The following is a 16,609-nucleotide window of genomic DNA, read 5'->3' as shown; positions in this document are numbered from 1 at the left end:
GCTCTCCAAAGTGGTTGCCAGGCCACTATTCCTCCCATCTCATGTGAGGTTCACACCTCATCCTGTGTGATCCCTATCAAGTGTTGGGCTGCCTGACAGTTCCTGACATTGATGTAAGATGTTGGCTGCAGGCTTGTGACCTTTCTCTTCCTGAGTTTGTCAGCTGTCAGTGAGGTGTCCCCAGTGTCCAGGATGATCCTCTTGACCCGCTGGCTCCTAGTTTCATTTCAGCCTCCATGTTTTGAACTTGACCACTAATTTGACACAGTGGTATTTCAACCACCATCCCCTGCTGTGTCATCACTCAGGATTACTCCATCATGAAACCTCAAACTCCAGTGTCCTTCCAGCTCATTCACTCTTTGCCTCCATTACCCCCACCCCTATTCGTTAACTCATGGAACTGTCAGACCCTTGATTCTTCCAAGGTCACCCATTCTATATCCATTTCCTCCTGGCTCATCTTCCATCCTCACCATCATCTGAACCATTTTCTCATTCACATCTTTTGAGCGTTTTCAACCCTTCTGTTCTAGAGAATGAAGCATCTGTCCTTCCTTCAAAATCGACACTAAAAACTGCATGCTCCAACCATGCTCCTCCTATTCATGGTCCTTCCCTGTCAACCATTCCTTCTCTGCCCTGTGTCTTCACCCACCTCCTCTCACCCTACATACATGGCTCAACTTTCTCCAGTCTCCATCCTTCCCTTCTCTCACCTTATCTCAGCTTCTGTCCAATCTTGCTCTTTTTTCTTTGAATTTCTGGAGATTCCATACTTACTCATCTCCATTGTATCCTTTGGTCTACTGAAATTTGGCTTCTATCTACAAGGCATTTAAGATACACATGAGGCTGACTTTAAAAATCTTGAGACAGTGAGTGCCTGATTATGTCCGCTGACTCAGTTTGGAGAAAGCCAAGTTGTCTAACTAGGAATGAGGCACAAGGGGCATGAGTGAATTTAAGGAGCACAATGAGGTTTGCAAAGTATCTGAGGAGTAAAATGTGGAAAGACATCACTGAGGACACTCTGTGCCTTTAAGTTGAAGTTTACTTGCACAATAACTGGAAATAAAGAAGTAAAAAAAAGAGTTCCCTATTTCTTTGCCCTCACTCTTTGAAGCTCATTTTTCTTCTTTGTATAGCATTTGGTTGGATCAAATGACCATCAAATCTTTCCCAGCTCCCATGGTCTTCACACAACAGAATTTCTCCTAGCAATGTCTTAAGTTTGTAACCGCCTTGGAGACAAGCCTTTCAAAAACAGCTTACAAAAAGGCTTGTGTTCTCTCCACCGACCATTCTAAACAAATATCAACAAAAATGTTTTTAAGAGACATTGAACTCATTTCATAATAGCCTCTTACCTCACTGTGCCTGTTCTTGAGTAAGAGAAACCGAGGTACATGTGGTGATGAAGGTGTTATAACAATTAAAGCAGTGATGTGGTTTTCATCCAAGTTAATAAATGTGCATTTCAAAGGGATTTGCAAGCTTTAGCACATCAACTTTAAGGAATAACTTTGATTTGGTTAAGTTTTGGATAAAAGAAAGGCTCATGGTTTTTAGAAAGATGAGGGTTTTTGTGGATGAAGCTAGACAAAAAGAATATGAAAAGAATGCAGAATTCAATCAGGCAGTAAAGAGGTTATTTGAATCCAGCCTGCACTAGGGGCTGCTGAATTCCATCTACCCAAATTGAGCCACTCTAAACAGGGCCAGGATTCTTGCTATTTCAAGAGAATTTAATGTGTTCTGACCCTAAAAGATTGTCTTTGTGCTATCAAGATGAAATGTGCAACTTATTTTAATCTTGGGATTCTAAGTTGAAGGATAGTAGATATGTTAAGTTTGCAAACAGTTGGAATATTTGAAAGAGTTCATTTTTCTGTTTTAACATTTGTTTGATTAGATTTGGAAAAAAACAATCTTTGAATGTTAGAAAAGTTTTCACTCGTTTCAGCTTTAAATTCACCCTGCCAAGCATTTGAATATAGCAGTGTAAAGATATTACTTTTGTAAATATAACTTAAGACTATTTAATTGACTCAAGTTGTAAATGAGATTGATTTTTAAACAATTTATCCTGGTAACTGTAGTTTCTGGAAAATTGACAAAGAAAATTGTTCTTATTTTGCTGGTTTGGTAAACAGAATCATAGTTTGGACTGAAAGTAAGAAAGCCAGTTTGAAAAGCTGTGACTTTGGTAACTAAAAATCCTTTCATGGAGGAGGGAACCCATAAAGGAAGCAGGACTAGGGCATGCAGAGTCAGGGAGGATGAAAATGTGCAGATTGCGTGAGGAAGGCAGGCGTCTGGTGCCACAGGAATGCTGGGGCTGCAGAGCTGTCACCGGGCGGTATTGGAGTGTGCTCAGGATTGTGACCCAGGCTATTTTCCCTTAGATTTTTATAACTTGAATGATGTTGAGAGTGCTCAAGTTCTTATCTTTGCCTATCCTTATTTCACAGGTAACGGATCAGGATTAAACTAGAATGAAGTTAACACTTAATATTGGATGGGAGATTAACTCCATGGGGGATATTGATTGGTTTCTCAGCAGTTGAAGTGCAGTATTACATCATTGTCAAATGGGTTGCTTATTTTTAATCTTCTGGAAACTGGGGATCAAAAACAAGCAAGGAAAAAAATCAGAAGAATTTCTTGAATAACCAGCAGATGAAGTCAAATCTGTATTCATTTTTGACTCTCTTAATTGAGCTGGGCTAAATGGTGATGTAGCAGAAACAGGATGATTTCCCATTCTCTTTCCCTTATTGAAAGTTATTCCTTTGTCATCTCTCATTAGGTTCCACTCTTAGGGAGAATGTATTAGTTGATACTTTATTGCGAGTTTAAGTTCAAGGGGTAGTTTTCCCCTGAGTTTTGTCTTGCCGTAGCAGTGCCCGCCTATCCCTACGGTAGTGAGCTCAGTGACAGCCTCTTTCCCCGGAATGCCGCCAGGGCAGCTGAGCTATGTGTAGGAGAGCACATAGTTTACATCCCAACTGAGAGATTTTTGTCATAGAAGGCAAAAATACTAATTAGTTCAGATCTATCCTGATTAGCTGTTCTTAAACCTGGCTAGTCATTATAATTGTCAGTGGCTGGACAGAAATTCTTGTCTCTGAAGCAAGAAAGAACTCAAGGATTAAATGTAGATCAAAGTCAGCAGAAAAGCAGGATTTATTTGCAGTTGAACTGGAAGACCCCACTCAAGAGGGAGTATGGACATTTCAAGTGTGAGCTGCACTCAGTAAGGTTTGGGGGCGTCTCTTCACATGGTCTGGAGGCATGGAGGTGGGGTCTGGAGTGGGGTATAATTGAATATTCATAGGGGCAGAATTTTGGGCAGGGCTTGAATATAACCCATTACTCTGACCTTTTGGGAAATCTCAAAAGGGTCATGGAGTCAGGTGCATGATGAGAGTAGGAGTGTCAGCCATGAAATTTTATCATAATGACTTTGTAATTTGCTAAAGTACATTACAAGGATGTAGCTGGCAACCATGTTGGTTACTTTTGGCCAACTGGGTCCTAGTGGCCATTTAGCAGTAGCTGTGGTTTTCTGCTGGGTGGAAAGCAGGTGAAGTTTAAGTGGTGCAGGCAAGGCCACAGCACAAGCAAGGCTTCAGGGAGGTGCTAGTGCCCTCAGTTCTTCCTTGCTAACAACCTACTTCCTTGCCTAGATCAATAATCACTTGAAGAGGTGTTACTTAAAAATTCTAGGCCTGATCAGCCTCACTGGGGGAGCAACTATTGGAAGACCAGTGATTAGTTTACACCCTGTAATGATTACTTAAAGAAACAGATGTAAAATGTGTATTACATTTACTTCTTTTTATTGTGACAATCACACAGTTAAGATGTTGAGGCACAAATTTTCTCTTTCTATATATTTACTTATCTGTAAGCTGAAACTGTAAGTATTAAAGATTTGGCCGGCGCCGTGGCTCACTTGGCTAATCCTCCCCCTGCGGCACTGTACCCCAGGTTCTAGTCCTGGTTGGGGCGCTGGATTCTGTCCTAGTTGCTCCTCTTCCAGTCTAGCTCTCTGCTGTGGCCAGGGAGTGCAGTGGAGGATGGCCCAGGTGCTTGGGCCCTGCACCCCATGGGAGACCAGGAGGAAGCACCTGGCTCCTGGCTTCGGATCGGTGCAGTGCGCTGGCTGTAGCGGCCATTTGAGGGGGTGAACCAACAGAAGGAAGACCTTTCTCTCTGTCTCTCTCTCTCTCACTGTCTAACTCTGCCTGTCCAAAAAAAAAAAGATTCTAGTGATAGCTTCTAAATTTATCTAGTCCTCTCCCTCATATTGTCTCTCTTTTATCTTTCTCTTCTTCCTCTCCTGTTTTTCTATGACATTCTGATAGGCTGCCTCAAGCTCTTTTTATTATCCATCTGTACATAGAGTTTTATGTTTTTCAGAGAAAGTAAAACTGAACACATCCCTATCAGGATTGAGAACAAGGTGCTAATAATCTATTTTGCCTGGATGAAGTGACAGGCAGTTTTACTACACATTAATTCATTTCATCTTCAGAATAATCCTGGAAGCTGGAGCTTGACTGAGAAAAGCTACAGTGCTTTTCAAAATGATTTTGCTTGGAATTGTCTCATTTTCATTTTCTTCATCACCAGCAAGCATTGATAGAGTAGGTAGGACCAGCCTCAGTTGCTATGAGCTTGGAAGTTAGATCAATCAGCTCTTTCCTTGGTGCATCCTGTCTCGTGGTATTGATTAAAGCCAACATTTTTAAAATAAACCTTGAAAACTTTGCATCTTTGTCTTGATTTTTAAAAAATATTGCTTTCTTTCTAAAATCACAAATGCTACAATTCAAAAAATACAAGAAAGCATAAAGAAGGTACAGATTACGAGAGGAATAATTCTATGAACCCGAGAGGAAATCACAATTCCTTTTGTATGTGTATACAAACTTCTTTTTAATAAACATTCAAGCATATACACTTAAAGCATCCTTACACTTTTTAGAAACAGATTTGACTATTGTTGATTTATGTATCCTTTTATCCCCCCCCAGTGGTTGTGACATATATAATGGCTGTATGTACCAGAGTTCCAGTATTTGACTAACTGTAACATTTATTTATTTATTTAACCAATCCCTGATTGTGCATAACCTGGATTATTTCCACTCCCATTTTTTAAAATAAGGCTGTGTTCTCTAGCCCAACTATTCTTTAAGTATCAAAGGTACAGGTCAATAGTTATAAACACGCAAGATGACAGAATATATGTAGCCATGATCCCATTCCAAGAAGTCTACTAGTAAATGAATGCATCCCGCCAGGAGAAGGCTGAAAGCATCATGAAAAGCACTGATGGTTGACTGGGCATTTTGGTGCAGCAGGTTGAGCTGCTGCTTGGGATTCCCAAACCCCGTATCAGGGTGCTGGTTTGAGTCTGGCTATTTCGCTTCCAGTTCAGCTCTCTGCTAACCTCAGAAGAAGTTGGTGATGGCTCAAGTGTTCAGTTCCTGCCACCACATGGGGGACCCAGGTGGAGTTCCTGGCTCCCATTTTCAGAAAGGCCCAGCTCTGACTATTACAACCATTTGGGGAGTGAGCCAGCAGGTGGGAGATCTCTGTCTTTGTCACTCTGCCACTCAGTTAAAAAACAAATTAATTACTTGGCCGGCACCGCGGCTCACTAGGCTAATCCTCCGCCTAGCGGCACCAGCACACCAGGTTCTAGTCCCAGTCAGGGCGCCGGATTCTGTCCCGGTTGCCCCTCTTCCAGGCCAGCTCTCTGCTGTGGCCAGGGAGTGCAGTGGAGGATGGCCCAAGTCCTTGGGCCCTGCACCCCATGAGAGACCAGGATAAGTACCTGGCTCCTGCCATCGGATCAGCACTGTGCGCTGGCCGCAGCGCGCTATCCGCGGCGGCCATTGGAGGGTGAACCAACGGCAAAGGAAGACCTTTCTCTCTGTCTCTCTCTCTCACTGTCCACTCTGCCTGTCAAAAAAAAAAAAAAATTAATTATCTTTTTGAAAAAGGCACTGATGGTGAGAGCTGATTACAGTTAATTGTAGATTAATTAACTATTAAGTTTTAGTTAATTATACAGGTGGGAACAAAAGTGAAAAACTAGCATGTAAATGTGATACATTCTGAGACATCAGAAATAACACTGATGAAAACATTGGGGAAGAGAAAGGGGAAGTGTAAAGTAAAATAAGACCATTCACTGACATGAAGGTCATAAATGGGAGTCACAAGTCACCATTTAATGGTACAAACCAATTGTAGAAGTCTGTGTAAGCAAAAAGGGGATGCTCACTAGAGAGAAAGTATTAGTGGAAAGGTGACCATTATGATAAAAAAAAACCTTCTTAAATACAAAATAAAATAATAATAAAAAGGAAAAATATCTGTAAACAAAACATGTTAACAATAATCTGTAAAATCATACAAATAGTCATCTAAGAAGTTTAGGAGCAAAAGCACAGAGAACATCTTTAAAACAAGCACAAATTATACATATTCAGAAAATAAATCAGAAAAATGAAAACGGCAGCCATTGAGAAACAAATGAAACAAAGAGAAACAAATGAACCTAGCAAATAAACCTAACTGCATATCAAATTGTACTGACATAGAAAATGTAATTAATTCAAGTAAAATTTTTAAACCCCTACAAAAGTTGTATTTAATGAACAGAAAGAACTTTATATAAATAGTTTACTTAGTTTCTTTGTGGTGGTATCAATGAAAAATAAAGAAAATGAAAGTGTGAAAAAAAATACTAACATTACATTTGTGGGTATTAAAGCATGTAGCAAATGAAGAAATATCTTTTTAAGATTTTATTTATTTGAGAGGCAGAGTTATATACATAGAAGGGAGAGACAGAGATAGAGGTCTTCCATCCATTGATTCACTTCTCAAATGGCCACAGTGGCCAGAGCTGGGCCAATCTGAAACCAAGAGCCAGAAGCTTCTTCTGGGTCTCCCATATGAGTGCAGGGGCCCAAGGACTTGAGCCATCTTCTACTGCTTTCCCAGGCCATAGCAGAGAGCTGGATCAGAAGTGGAGTAGCCAGGTCTCAAACCAGCACCCATAAGGGATGCTGCCACTGCCGGCGGTGGCTTTACCTGCTACGCCAAAGTGCTGACTCCTCATGATTTCTTGAAAAAATAAATTTCTTATCTGTGTGCATTGGCAGGGTTTAGAAACAGTGACATCGTAGTGTGGATGAGCACATCTAGCTGCCAGATCTTGGTTTTTCTATATCATTCTTCACTGAAAAGAACCAAGACTCCTTGGATAAATCGCTGATTGTAGATCTGAGACAGGGAGTACAAGCTGAGCCTAGAATCATGAGTGTTAGAAGGTAAGAAAATGCTCAAAGACAAATGGGGTTAAGTTAAAATCGTACAAAAACCACATTATAGGGGTGTCCATTGGACAAATTTGAGTCATTTTGAGCTTCTAAGAGAATAATGATGGCAACAGGGGGAAAGGAAAAGTTCTTTGCAGAAGAGTAAGTATACAAAGAAGTAACAAATGACCAGACATGACACCACTGCAGTGTATGAACCTTTATAGGATTCTGGGTTTCAAAATGTAGTAGGGTATTTTAGGGACAGTTGACATTTTTCTTGACCTCTGCATGAGATATTGAATCTATGCTAAATTTATGAATGTAGAACTTGTGGGTATGAGAATTTCCTTGTTATGAGATAGAGGCTGAAGTCTGATTTGAATAAAGGGCTTCAATGTTAAAGGTAGGGACATTTGATGGATGAAAATTATTCCAGGAAAGAGCCTAATTTCATAACTTGTCATGTGTGGTCTCAACTCAAGTACAAAGGGCATTTGGAGGTCAGCTTGTGCGGTGTTAGGAGTTGGAATTTATCTCATAAATCCCTGGAAGTTTTTGTCTGGTGAGACAGTTAGATGAAGTTTGGTGTCCTGCCCAAGGTCATCCATGGTGGCGTGACCAAAGAGGGATTAGAATTCACAGTCACAGTGCTTTGAATTCCTGTGCGTGACTGGACTTTGTTACGTGATGTTACTTGGGGGCAACACTAACTATTGTGGTGACAGTGTCTCCAGAGATTAAGGGGAGGGACAATGGAGGAGTCACTGACTCATAAAATGGTGCAAGAGGTAGAGATCTCAGAGATTGTCTGGTCCAGAACTCTCATTTTATAGATGAGGAACTTGATATCCATAGCGATCAGATCATGCATCCGAGGTCATATGGTCAATAAGATTCAGAGCAGAGATTGAGTACTCACATCTTAGGATGCTTGACCTCGTACATTTTCTGTGTTTCATTTGTGTTGAATTGATCTTAAGGTACTCCTTCTAGAATTTTAGGAGAAGAGAATCCCAAACATTTGGCCAAATTGTAAAGTAGGTTGCATTCTCTTTTTAGATCTATTGCTTAACTTTCATTTATCCTACACTCCAGTTTTAGGAGAACTTCCTGTGGTTCTTTTGAATTCCCAGCAGATGTGTTAGGCCACTGCTTACTTTCAGGCCTGATTTCTCAAGCCATATTTGTGCAATATGGAAAAAGGCTGAGGCTTGTGGCTCTGGAAACACTGTTAATACTTTATATCTAAAAAGCACATATGGAATGCCAGCATTGTGGCATTGGGGGGTAAGCTGACACCTGCATCCCATATGGGCGCCTGTTCAAGTCCCTGCTGCTCCACTGCCAACCCAACTCCCTGCTGATGTGCCTGGGAAAGCCGTGGAAGATGGCCAAGTGCTTGGGCCCCTGCACTCATGTGGGAGACCTGGAAGAAGCTCCTGGCTTCAGCCTGGCCCAGTCCTGGCCATTGTAGCCATTTAGAGAGTGAGCCAGTGGATAAAAGAGATGTCTCTCTCTCTCTCTCTCTCTATCTCTATCTCTGTAATTCTGCCTTTCAAACAAATAAAATAAATCTTAAAAAAATAGAAATAAAAAGCACATCTGGAGGCTGGCATTGTGGTGCAGAGTTAAGCCGCAGCTTGTGACACTGACATTCCTATTACAGTGCTGGTTTGAGTCCTGGGTTGCTCTGCTTCTGATCCAGCTTCCTGCTAATGTGCCTGGGAAAGCAACAGAAGATGTCCCATGTACTTGGGTTCCTGCCACCCATGGAGACCTGAATGATCAAGGTTCCTGGATGGAATGACTGTTATGGTCCTTTGGGGAGTGAACCAGAAGATGCAAGAGCTCTTTCTTCCTGTCTCTTCTACCCTCTCTCTGTCACTCTGTCTTTCAAATAAATAAATCTTTTAAAAAATTAAATAACACAAATGAAAATTGTGGCATAATGTCCTCATTACTGACCTGCCATTAAAGAGCACCACTTATTGAATTGTTGTATTCATCTTGGGGCTGGCATTGTATTGTAGCAGGTTAAACTGCTGCCCATGATACCCGCATCCCATATGGATGCCAGTTCAAGTCCCAGCTGCTCTGGTTCTGATCCAGGTCCCTGCAAATGGCCTGGGAAAAGCAGCAGAAGATGGCCCAAGTACTTGGGCCTTTGGCACTAGGACCTAGATGAAGTTCCTGGCTCCTTGCTTTGGCCTCGCCCAGCCACAGTTATTGCAGCCATTTGGGGGATTGAACCAGCAGATGGAATATTGATCCGTCTCTCTCTGTGTGTCCCTCTCTTTCTATGTAACTCTGGCTTTCAAATAAAAAAAAATTGATCTTGGCATGGTACACTAGATATATCATTATTATTATTACATGAAAACAAAAAACTGAGGAATTCAGTATTACTATGGCAGTTTTACAGATGAGGACATTGGGGCACAAGGATGTATAGCTGGAATGAAAAGTCAAGCTTCTTTGATTCCAGACCTTGATGGAGTCTCTCTCTCTCTCTCTCTCTCTCTCTCTCTCTCTCTCTCACACACACACACACACACATGATATTAAAATGGTCATGAATGGGAATTCTGATGGGTTTAGGAACACAGAGGAATGATTTGGAGCCCAAGGCACAGACTAGAGAGGACAGTGTTGAGAGTAGATTGACCTGGGTCATCTAGAGAAGCAATGAGAACATTGAATTCTAGGAAAAGCAATCACCAGAAACCATGGGAGTTGCCTGTTTCACAATGTTGACTGGAGCTGGCCTTGCTTCTGAATAACTACTCAAAATATGTTTAATTTGGAAGACAAAATGGCATATCCACCAATCAGTTGGAGATGTCAACTAGGGGTTCAAGTTTTTAGATTGACCTTTCATTCACCAAAGAAACTGTACTATTGAATTCTGTGCCCTCGGGTAGAAGTAGCCTTATTCAGCTGAGACAGATGGTATACAGTAGGGGTTTAGAGCATGTGCTATGGATTTAGATTTTATCTGTCAAGTTCCAGGACACTAGTTACTCTCTGTATGACCTTGGACTGGTGTCTTTCACCTCTAAAAGCTCGTCTCTAAAATGGGATAGCCTTGTTGTGAGGGCTCAGTGAGATGATGCAATGTCAAATACTGGGTACAGAGCCAGGCATGCAGTGCAGCACTGTTGGAAGCATTTCATCGTCAGTGTTGTTATTCTGGTGGCTTTGTGTGAGGAATCAGAAGAGCAGGGCTCTGCTTTCTCACTTTCTCTACTGATTCACGTTCCCTCTTTCTTCAGTAGGTCACACAACCTTTTTAGACTTCAGTGTCACAGTAGAAATTCTACAAAAGTCTGTGCCTCCCCCTGCATTATTATGTCACATAGGAAATAGGAACACATAAAGAGAGGGTGCCTGGCTCCCATCCTCAACTCTGTTACACTCACTGGTGATGCTTGTATGAAAGTAGATTGTCCCCAGCCAGATTTAAAGCCAAACCTGCATGTTCCTGAAAAGAGCTGTGAAAGCCCATTGCCTCATTTGTAACTGCGATTTTAATTTATGGAAGTGACTGAGTGACAACATGGAGAAGCTGATACTGTCGAAAGACATTATTACTTACATCTCTCAAGAAGCAGAGGAATACCAAACCATGCTAGGCACATGAGAAGGGTCAACTTGGGTCAGGAGACAGGAAAGGAAGGAGTGAAGGGGAAGGCTTATGCCAGAGCCTGAATTGGTGTTTCTGCAGGAAAGGAAAGGCAGTGCAGAGTGAACAATTTGAATAATTCCAGAGGCCTTTGGATTATAGGGGTGACCACTGGTTGCCGGATATTGGCCCCTGGGATGGTTTAGGGCAAGGGACATTTGGTTCGATATATGAGAGTTAGATAGAGGGTGGGTGGGGGATGTAGGTTGGAGATGGATTGTTTGCCTATGAAAGGCATGCGTGTAGGCAAGTTATCACCTTTAGGAATTAACCAGCCCTGGGAGGGGTGGTCTCTTAGGATCTGAAAGGCCTCTAAAATGTTGAAACATCGTAAGATACAGAAAATTTTAAAAATGATCAATATATCTATTAGTTCCACTCTCATTTCCTGGTCCCCAACTCTCAAGGTTCTCTGAAAATAGATGAAGTTATTGGTGTCAAGCTTGAGCACACAGGTAGAGCAAGTTTTGGTAGAAAAGCAAGAGAAATTATATATGGAAGATGATGTTAAAAGTAGCTTTGTATTATTTCTCAGGTTCTGCATGTCACACACTTATAGCCTTTTGGTGGCCTGCATAAGAAAAAAAAATAAGAAAAAGAGCAACAAAGAAAAAAAGGTAGGAGAAAACCTACTGCAGTCCACTGTACCCTTTAGTAGCACCACTAGATGTCCAGCAGATTCACATCAGCCCTTTCATCTGTTACTGGTTTGCAATTCAAAGTTTGCTATTCTAGAAGGAAGTCTGTTATAACTGCAGATTTCACCCTATAAAAGCAAATATCACCCAACTCCTGCCCACATAAGAGCACTCATGTTGTGAATTATTCACTGTATCTGATTTGCTTTTACAGTAGCTATTTTTGTAGCAGGTGTAAAAGATTTAAAAGGCTGCATCAACTCTCATAATACAGCAGTGTTTTACAGCTTCTTTGACTTGTTAATCAATGCACATATTTCTGATGCTTAAGCATATTGCAGAATTATAGTTCAAGATTATCCATACTCGTAGCCAAATTAGAAACCAGACTTTACTCCAGTTTTATTGTCACAGGCTCAAGATGCTATTTCCATTGCAGTTTATCTTGTATGTGTTAATGGACACTTTGCTGATAAACATTATTTGGCTTCAGATACAGTAAAAATAAATCTTGAGTCCACAGTGTTAGAAGGATTGCATTCATTATCAATACTCTGAATAGTGATTTCACACTTTCTGACAATGCTAGTCATATGCATGGCTTTGATCTCTCTATTTATTGAGTACCTACTAGACCATAAGCTCCTCAAGGGCCTGTTTATATTTTTATGTCTCTCTCACAACTGTATCAGACACCTGCTGGGAGCTAAAAGGAGTACTTGATTAGGTAATTGTTTACTACAGTGTTTCTCCACATATACCCCATGGTCTCCTTGAGGTAGGAAGAGATCCATCTGGTGGATATTGAATGAATCCATGCAAAAATATAATCCCTTCTAGTCTAGAGTTCCTCAATTTTCTCTATTACATAATATAGCCTACTTACTAGTAAGCACGTGAGTTTACTAAAGGTTCTAAAACTGGGCATAAATATTTTTGTTGAGTTTGTGGAATATTACACTAAGAAAGCTTGCTTGCATGCATTGGCAACATTATAACTCCAAGTGGGTGTGTGTACACACAGGCAGATTGTTAGACTACTGACTATATTTGGGAAGTAATCAGTGCATTACAGATTTTATCTTGAGTTGGTCAGGCTTTCAGTTGCTACTTCACTTGATTTATTTTTGAATTTTTTGCTTTTTGTAGTCTTTGCTATTGATGGGGATTGTTTGTTTTAAATTGGAATGTGAAATTGAGTAGAAAATATGAACTACAGGGTTTTTGCTCTCTCTAAGCTGTTACCAGTCAAAATAAGTTGGAGGGCTACAGTTCTAGACTTGTGTTTCTCCTGTATTAATTGATGTTGTGATCCACTGTGAGGTATAGTGTAAACAGCTTGTTGCTACTAATAATTTAAATACCATTTGTGAATGATTTTTATTTCTGCATGAATTAATGAGAATTCAAGGTTACTCCTGTCATAGTGCTTTTCTTGTTCACTTGTCTTCAATGCCTTTTTTTTTTTTTTTTTTTTTGACAGGCAGAGTGGACAGTGAGAGAGAGAGACAGAGAGAAAGGTCTTCCTTTGCCGTTGGTTCACCTTCCAATGGCCACCGCGACCGGCGCGCTGCGGCCGGCGCATCACGCTGATCCGATGGCAGGAGCCAGGTACTTATCCTGGTGTCCCATGGGGTGCAGGTTCCAAGCACTTCGGCCATCCTCCACTGCCTTCCCGGGCCACAGCAGAGAGCTGGCCTGGAAGAGGGGCAACTGGGACAGAATCCGGTGCCCTGACCGGGACTAGAACCCGGTGTGCCGGCGCCGCAAGGCAGAGGATTAGCCTACTGAGCCACGGCGCCGGCCAATGCTTTTTTGAGTGAGAGAGAAAGGGGAAAGAATTATAAATCCGGAAATGATATCTAACCTGAAGCCTACCCTGGAGTGGGGGATGACTTGCTGAAATTCATGATGGTGGTGATTGCAGTGCTTGTGAGCTGTGGCTTTAAAGCTTCTTCAGTTCCTTAATTTTATCTCTCTTCCTAAGTAAGGGATGTGAATTATTTAGGGATTCATGAATGTTTATCAGTCTTGTGTGGTATGTGTGTTCAAAACAGCACTACTGGGGCCAGCGCTGTGGCATAGGTTAAGCCTCCACCTGTAGCATTGGCATCCCATATGGGTGCCAGTTCAGGTCCCTTCAATTCCACTTCCAATCCATCTCCCTGGTAATGTGCTTAGGAAAAGAGCAGAAGATGGCCCAAGTACTTGGACCCCTGCACCCACAAGGGAGACCAGGAAGACATTCCTGTCTCCTGGCTTTGGCTTGGCCTAGCCCTGGCCACTGTGGCCTTTTGGGAGTGAACCAGTCAATCAAAGATATCTCTCTCTCTCTCCTTCTCTCTCTGCATTCCTTTTTTTTTTTTTTTTTGCCAGGCAGAGGTAGACAGTGAGAGAGAGAGACAGAGAGAGTGTTATAGACAGTGATAGAGAGACAGAGAAAGGTCTTCCTTCCATTGGTTCACTCCCCTAATGGCCGCTATGGCCAGTGCTGTGCCGATCTGAAGCCAGGAGCCAGGTGCTTCCTCCCCGTCTCCCATGGGGTGCAGGGGCCCAAGCACTTGAGCCATCCTCCGCTGCCCTCCCGGGCCACAGAAAACAGCTGGACTGGAAGAGGAGCAACTGGGATTGGTACCCAGCACCCCAACCGAGACTAGACTCTGGGGTGCCGGCGCCACAGGCAGAGGATTAGCCTAGTGAACCACGGTGCCGGCCTGTATTTCTTCCTTTCAAATAAATAAACCATGTTTAAAAAACATTCCATTTTTTATTTTCTTTTTCTTTTTAAAAGAATTATTTTTCTATTTGAAAGAGTTATGAGAAAGAGAGAGAGTTATCTTCCATCCTCTGCTTCATTCCTCAGATGTCTACAATGGCCCGGGCTGGGCCAGGCCAAAGCCAGAAGTTTCATCTGGGTCTCCCACATGGATAGCAGGGGCCCAAGCACTTCGGCCATCTTGTTTATTTTCCAGACCATAAGCAGGGAGCTGGATCGGAAGTAGAGCACCTGGGATGTGAATCAGCCCCTGTATTAGGATTTTGTAGGTGGTGGCTTTACCAGCTATGCCAAAATTCTAGCCCCTATTTTTTTTTTAATTATTTGAGAAACAGAAAGATACAGAGAAAGAACTCCTATCCACTGGTTCACTCCCCAAATGTCTGCAATGGTTCCCAGCTGGGACCATTCTTACTTCATTTTCTCTCAGGTCTCCCAAGTGGGTAGGAAGGACTCAATCGCTGGGGCTATCACCACTGCTCTCAGGGTCTGCAGTAGCAGGAAGCTGGACTCAGGGCAGGTGCCAGTAATTGAACCCAGGCACTCTCATGTGGGGTGCAGCATCTTAATGTTTCTTACCTGGCAGGTCAGCCACCAGGCCATATGCCTACCCTTCCATTTTTAAAAAATTTTATCAGTGGGCAAATTTTCAAATAGAAAAAGAAAGGCAGTGGAGCTATAATAATTCCCTAGAATTGAACAGTCTGGGTTACCAAACAATAAGCACCCAGAATGAGGTTGTGCCTAAAAAATCAGAACACCATTGTTTACTATTTATTTTTGAAGATTAATTTATTTATTTGAAATTCAGAGGTACACAGAGAGAAAAGGAGAGGCAGAGAGAGAGAGAGAGAGAGCGAGCGAGCGACAGGTGTTCCATCCTCTGGTTCACTCCCCCAATTGGCTGCAATGGCTGAAGCCATGCTGACCTGAAGCCAGGAGCCAGGAGCTACCTTTGGGTCTCCCATGTGGATGCAGGGGCTTTCCCAGGCCATAACAGAGAGCTGGATCAGAAGTGGAGCAGCTGGGGCTCAAACCAGTGCCCATATGGAATGCCAGCACTGTAGGTGGCGGACAGCTTTACCCACTATGCCACAGCACTGGACCCTGTTTACTCTTTAACACACAATGATTTATGAATTTGTTATTCAAGAGAACCTGTATCATTAAATGATTTAACAAACATTCAAAAATTATGTGCTGGGCAATATGCTAGGTGCTTGATGTAAATTGGTCAAAAAGGTAGACATGGGTTTGTCTCTCCTAAAGCTTATGATACACTGGGAATGGGAATGAGGGTATTAGTACATAGGATGGGATGGAGCCAGCTATACAAGTAAGTAAACAGACAATTATAGGGTGTTTGCGCTTTGGTAGGGTACATGTTGGGTCCCAATAGGGTACATAGGAGGGATATATAACATTAATTTGAACAGGTAATAGGGAAGCTTTTAAGAGAGAAGTTAGATTTATGCTGAGATAAAGAATGAAAAGCAAACTAGCTTATGATATTACCTGTAGAGTAGAAGTCTATGGGAGAAATCAAGGTTCTTTTGTCAAAAGTTAAGCATTTTACAATTGATTTGTTATGCTATCTTGCAAGATAGAGATACTTTTCCTTATAAGAGCTTTGGGATCTTAAAAAGTGTTTAAAACTTTTTAATTGCAGCAATTATCATATATATTCATGGGGTACAGTGTGACATTTCAATATATGGATACAATATGTGATGTATACAATATGTGATGTGATACCAGGGTAAGTAGCATGTCCATCACCTCAAACTTTATTATTTCTTTGTGTTGGGAACATTCAAAATCCTCTTAATTAGCTATTTTGAAACATACAATTAATTGTTATCAATCATAGTTATCCTACTGTGCTATAGAACATTACAAATCAGTCTTCTTATCCAGCTGCATCCCTGCAGCAATCAACCATCCTTTCTCCATCCCTCCCCATCTAATGCCCTTCCCAGACCCTGGTACCCGCTATGCTAAGAACTTTGGAATCTTTAAATGTATAATTTAATTCCTCCCATGTTTGTAGCTATAATAATTCCCTAGAATTGAACAGTCTTGATTACCAAACAATAAGCACCCAGAATGAGATTGTGCCTAAAAAATCAGAACACCTACTATGCCACAGCATTGGCCCCAAGAA

At 41.8% G+C, this 16,609-nt stretch overlaps 1 long non-coding RNA gene across 6 annotated transcripts in view; it reads left to right on the top strand.

The window, feature by feature from the left end:
- Positions 1–16,609, top strand: part of LOC103348347 (uncharacterized) — a 370,913-nt gene that overhangs the window by 334,399 nt on the left and 19,905 nt on the right. For 4 of the 6 annotated variants that reach the window (XR_016216921.1, XR_016216907.1, XR_016216919.1 and 1 more), the window contains one exon: positions 11,567–11,648. The exons of the other annotated variants lie outside the window; for them this stretch is intronic. This is a non-coding gene — a long non-coding RNA (uncharacterized LOC103348347). The remainder of the gene's footprint in view (positions 1–11,566; positions 11,649–16,609) is intronic. 6 annotated transcript variants of the gene reach the window in all.

This window comes from Oryctolagus cuniculus, chromosome 11 (assembly GCF_051225735.1).
Source record: "Oryctolagus cuniculus isolate XC-2025 breed Fujian yellow rabbit chromosome 11, ASM5122573v1, whole genome shotgun sequence".
In the NCBI taxonomy this organism is placed as follows: domain Eukaryota; kingdom Metazoa; phylum Chordata; class Mammalia; order Lagomorpha; family Leporidae; genus Oryctolagus; species Oryctolagus cuniculus.
Note: the sequence above shows the minus strand (reverse complement) of the source record. Positions and strands in the feature narration are given on the sequence as shown.